Here is a 5,118-nt window from a genome sequence, read left to right on the forward strand (position 1 = left end):
ATTCCCCTGTAATGACCTCACTCTCGGTTAATAAGTAGTATGTATTTTTTTTGTAATATCTGTTCTGTTTCGTTTTTTATCGGCCCAAACACTAAATCCTGATAAGGCCGCCATGTTTCTTTCTGCTCGTCCAAGGGCCTGAGAACTAGAAATATGGTTTCCAGACTCTCTCTGAAAATGTCACGCAACTCACCCTTTTTTTACCATTTCCACGCCTGCTTTCCTGATTTTTTTGTTAGTTTTAGCCAAGATTTACTTAGCGATTTCAGTTTTTTTTGCCTCAAGTTTTCTGGGATATTTTCAAAATCATATACATAGTCGTATACTTCTCCTAATCTTAAAAAAGCTTCATTATATTTTGTTAAAGTAAGGTAATCTAACGATTTTTTTTGGTAAAACTGAAGTTACGGGAATAAATTCCTCGTTTTTTTCCTTAATGGGTAAGTCTTCACTTTTACCAAAAAGTTCTGGTTTTTTTACTTTCATAAGTTTTTTAAAAGTGAAGTCTTTTTCCAACATTTCTTTAAAAATTTCTTTGCTAATCTCATCAGTTTTAAATTTTGAGATTTCTTTAATAAAGGCGTGAAAAATTTTTGTTGAGTCAAAGGTCCTATACCGCTCTAAAATTGGGTCATAAAATTTTTCGGTTTGGGTGTAAAACTTTCTCGTTCTCGGTCCTTTTGGTTGAACAATTTCTCTCGTTGGCTCCATTTACTTAGTAGTGCTATATGTTCAATTGAAAAATATTTCTGGCACAGCAATTAAAGGTTGGTTGTAATTTAATACAATGGCGCCATACAACGATTGGTACACTGTCGGGTCCGGCGAATCTGCTTCAGGAAGTTAGGAATGTGAAAGCCACTCACATTTTCCTCCTTTTTTTACCATTTCCACGCCTGCTTTCCCGATTTTTTTGTTAGTTTTAACCATGCTTTGCATAACGATTGCAGCTTTCTTTTTTCTTAAGTTTTCTGGGATTAAACGTCTTTTTTTTGCAACTCGTTTCGCGAGGGGGGTAAGAAAGGCGTCTTGCGTTCCGCACACACTTGTACAATAGGAGTTGTGGACACAAATTGTGACAAGGAGCGAGGCGAGCCTGGGCGAGCCGAGCGAGTTGTCACGGTTTGTGCCACAACTCCTATTGTACAAGTGTGTCCCAGAGACTAGACTGTCTGCTTTCTATGCAAATTTAGATCGTGTCACGTAATTGTAATCAGTGCCGTATTTGGACGATTGTCTGTTGTTAAACATCATTATACATTAAAAATGCTTATTTGAGTGAAGAAGAATTGCTCCGAGACTGTTGATGTCGTCTTCAAACAGAAATACATCCGAAAACAGCACATATTACGATTGCGTGCACAAGCTTTGATTTGCATAAAGCACAGACATTCAATTCCCCAGGGGCCAGGACAACCATCCCAACGCACGTTCAAATTTTGGCGCGTTACAGATCGACCAATCAGAGGTGTTTTCATTGTTTCAACGAACTTCAAATGAGAATAGGCTCTGTTCCAGGGTTGCCCAGAGCTCTTCTCGCCGTCAGTCATGCGCAAAAGAGAAGAGCTCTGGGGTCGAGAATGAATTTGGCTCCGAACCGCACACACAACACAGAATACCCATTACACACAGGACTACCAGAATAGTGTGCTGTCTCGCTAAGGCGAGCCAGCAATGTTTTGGTTAATTAAATTTACGTGCACGCTATAGATATATTTTTAAGGTTTCATGTCACGGGTTGCGTTACTTGGACAGATAAATGTTTTGCGACAGTTAACAGACTGAAGGCTAACATTTCGCAACCAGCGAGAGTCGTGTTTGGCCTGTCACATTTTATATTATCACACCATCTGGTAAGAAAAATGTTAGAATTTCTAATTTGGATTTTTTTAATTTTCTGTAGTGCTTGAAAGATTAATTATATAGAAAGAATTAATTTGCAAAATCTATAGAAAGCAGTTGCATTTGTTCTTTTTGAGAGACCCTCATAGCTGCTCATAGGTATTTTGAAATACAACTTTGCATCTACCCATGTGGTATCTTTCCAGATCTATAATCATGCATTGCTTAACACCCGAGGTGGGGGCACTCCCTTATTAGGGCTAAACGGGCACGTGCAGCCCGATAGGGTATGGTTTTCAGGCTTTTTTGTCTTGAACGGGGTATATATTTCACCCCTTTTTGTCTTAAATGGGGTATTCTTGCATGCACCAATGTCAGACAGGATAGACTTATATGCCTGCAGAGGTGTAACAAGCCGAATGTTCACACATTCTTCCGTATTGCTGACTTACGTTGATTTCAGCATTGATACTTAGCTTGATTCACGATCAAGTCTTAAACACGATCAGGGATAGGAGGCCAAGGATGCACCTCTCTACCTGGAATTATGTCGAGTACCCCCCCCCCCCCCCCCAGAGCTTAACATTGCCACCCTAAATGAAGAAATTATATAACAATTTGACTACTACAAAACAAATTAGAAGTTGCGGCTTCTTGAAAGTTTGATTTCAGTTCAATAAACTTTGTTTTTTTTTTTTCGTAGGGCCTTCCCGTCCGTTACCGTTATTGTTCCCGTTAGGTTACTGTTATTATTGTGTGGCCGGACATATATAGCATGTAGTAAGTACTTGTATTACATTTCCTTAACCCTAAACCACCAAGTAAACAAAATAAAGGGCGTGTTTAAAACACGAAATGGCGAAATGACGAAATGACGAAATGACGAAATGGCAAAATGTTAAGATAAATACACGTAAATAATATAGTTTGGTTTCCTTTTGAACTTCAAGGTAGTTCTGTTTACATGTCTAGACTGAATTATTTCAAGGGAACATTTCTGTCAATGTTCTGGCCCAGGAATATAATGAATACTTGTCACATATCACAACGCCAAATTGAACGTATTGCTGAAAGGTCGCAGCACACCAGGATATATTTTTTTTTAATTTAGTACTTGCCAAGTTGCCTATCAGTATCTGCACTGCACTACAGAGCTTACATTGTATCGAAGGACTGATATAGACATCGAACGTTACTCCGTTTCTGTGCAAAGAACGTTTGCCACTGATATCGTGTATGAACTTTTTTGCAAAGTAGGTTTTGTTTGTTAATTTATTTCTTGTGAATGTTGGGGCTTAAAGCACTTCATAGCCGAGACTCGGTGGCAAATACGAGATAAACAAATCATTTTCTTCCGATGTCTAAACGAAACGCCGACTGATCTTGATCAAGAATGTCCTAGGCGTATAAAACAGCGCCTTGTTAACAGGGAGAGACTGGAATCCAAATTACCCATAGGTTCGTGACGGGTCTACGTGACGGAGAATTTGTGATTGCAGTTTCTTTTATTTTTCGGGACTTATCTACAAGGATAAATTCGGCAACATATGAAAATTCCAGTACAACGGTAATATCGTATAACTTTGGCTTTTATCTTCAGTATCATTTCGTCATTTCGCCATTTCGCCGTTTGGCCATTTCGCCATTTCGCCATTTCGTGTTTTAAACACGCCCCAAAATAAAATAAGAGCAAGGCTCAGAGGTTAATGAAGTGCACAATATTTTTTTTTGTTTTTTTACAGATTCCACAGATTGGATTACATTTTATTGCTTTTTGTTTTCTTTTTTTGATTTTTTTTTTCTAAATATTTAATTGCCTGTTTAAGTGAAAATTTTTTGATTTGTGTAAATAGTAATTGCAGAATGATATTTTTTAAATTTGTTTTTGTTTTGTTTTTCCTCAAGTCTTTGTAAATATTATAATTTTATTAAAAGTTGTTTTATGTATCACAGTGTTGTGTTGATTTATTTGTAAGTAGCGGATTGCAAGTCAAAGAACTTGCGACTAAAATTGTTAGATTACAATGACATGTACCATCACCACCACCTTTCTTTTTGAATTGTTAGGCAGGACGCGCGTGACTTAGAACTGGAGATAATCTTTGACAATGAGGCTTAACCTGTAAAACTAAACTTACCCATCCCACTCCCCAATACCTACCTGTATTGTAAAAGGTACCCCTCATATACCTTTTTAAAAAAATACTGCACTTCTGCCCGTTTTTCTAAGTTGCAATTGTTTCCCTAACCTTTCATATACTTCAATTTGTGATAGATGTACCATTCCTGTACAAGCCATTGTAGGGGAAACCCCGGAGAAATTTTCAAAGAGCTCACACTTTTACTTCTTCAATCCACCCCACACTAAATAAATCTCAACAATTGGGATCTTAAGAGGGTCACTATTTTCAGCAGCAGGATTCCTATACAATCAGAATGGTCATTTATTCCTACAGAATAGCTACACACCTTTATAAAGGGTTAGGGATTCATTAGTATCTCGTCAAATTATGTGAATTGTTGATTACATGCCGATCAGACAGAAAATTAGAAAACGCATTTGAAGGTAAAAGAATAAAAAAGGGGGACAGCCTTAGAATAAACTATAGGTATGTCGATATTGATCCCTCGGAAAGGTAGAATAAAAACGAAACTTAGGATATGATAAATAGTAATTTGCATTTAGCTAGCCTAACAAAACCCCGGTATATATAGCCGGCTACAAACAGCGAGAACTAAGATAACGCCCACTTCCAATTGTCAGAGTACGAAATAGCAGGCTTAGACTGTATTAGAAAAGAACCAAACATTATGCAGTAGTCAACTGAAAGCCAACGCACCAGAACAACTGAAATTACCCAGGAATTAATGATGATGATGCGAATAGTACACTACATGTTATGCCAGTTCGAGTTACCGGACTTATCATTTCCTTCTTTACAACCTGATCTACATTTCAAGTTTGACATTGCAGTTTTCGGTGTCTCTGAAGTGAAAATATTACTCAAAATACCGCCAATTTTATAGCTCCCGCCATATTTGCACCCAGTCTTCTCGCGGTTCTGTATCTAAGTGATTCCGCTCACATCTGCCTAGTGCCCAGACGTTCTCCCCTTTAACGATTCCCTTGGCTTAGTGGGACTGATCCGAAAAGGGAAACGGACGCCTGGAAGATCTTGTTCGCATTCTTGGCAAAATCCGCTATGTTAATTAATTATACGCAATTTTATGGCAGTTTGTGGCTAATCAGTTGTCTCACAAAAGACAATGAAACTA

At 37.9% G+C, this 5,118-nt stretch overlaps 1 long non-coding RNA gene across 1 annotated transcript; it reads left to right on the forward strand.

Annotated features, from left to right (window-relative positions):
* The first annotated feature begins 1,589 nt into the window (after positions 1-1,589).
* LOC144640316 (uncharacterized) lies at positions 1,590-3,793 on the forward strand. Its single transcript, XR_013568333.1, has 2 exons — positions 1,590-2,622; positions 3,585-3,793. It is a non-coding gene; the product is annotated as an uncharacterized LOC144640316 (long non-coding RNA).
* Positions 3,794-5,118: the final 1,325 nt, after the last annotated feature.

This window comes from Oculina patagonica, unplaced genomic scaffold (assembly GCF_052425735.1).
Source record: "Oculina patagonica isolate OP01 unplaced genomic scaffold, crgOcupat unplaced25, whole genome shotgun sequence".
Classification (NCBI taxonomy): Eukaryota; Metazoa; Cnidaria; class Anthozoa; order Scleractinia; family Oculinidae; genus Oculina; species Oculina patagonica.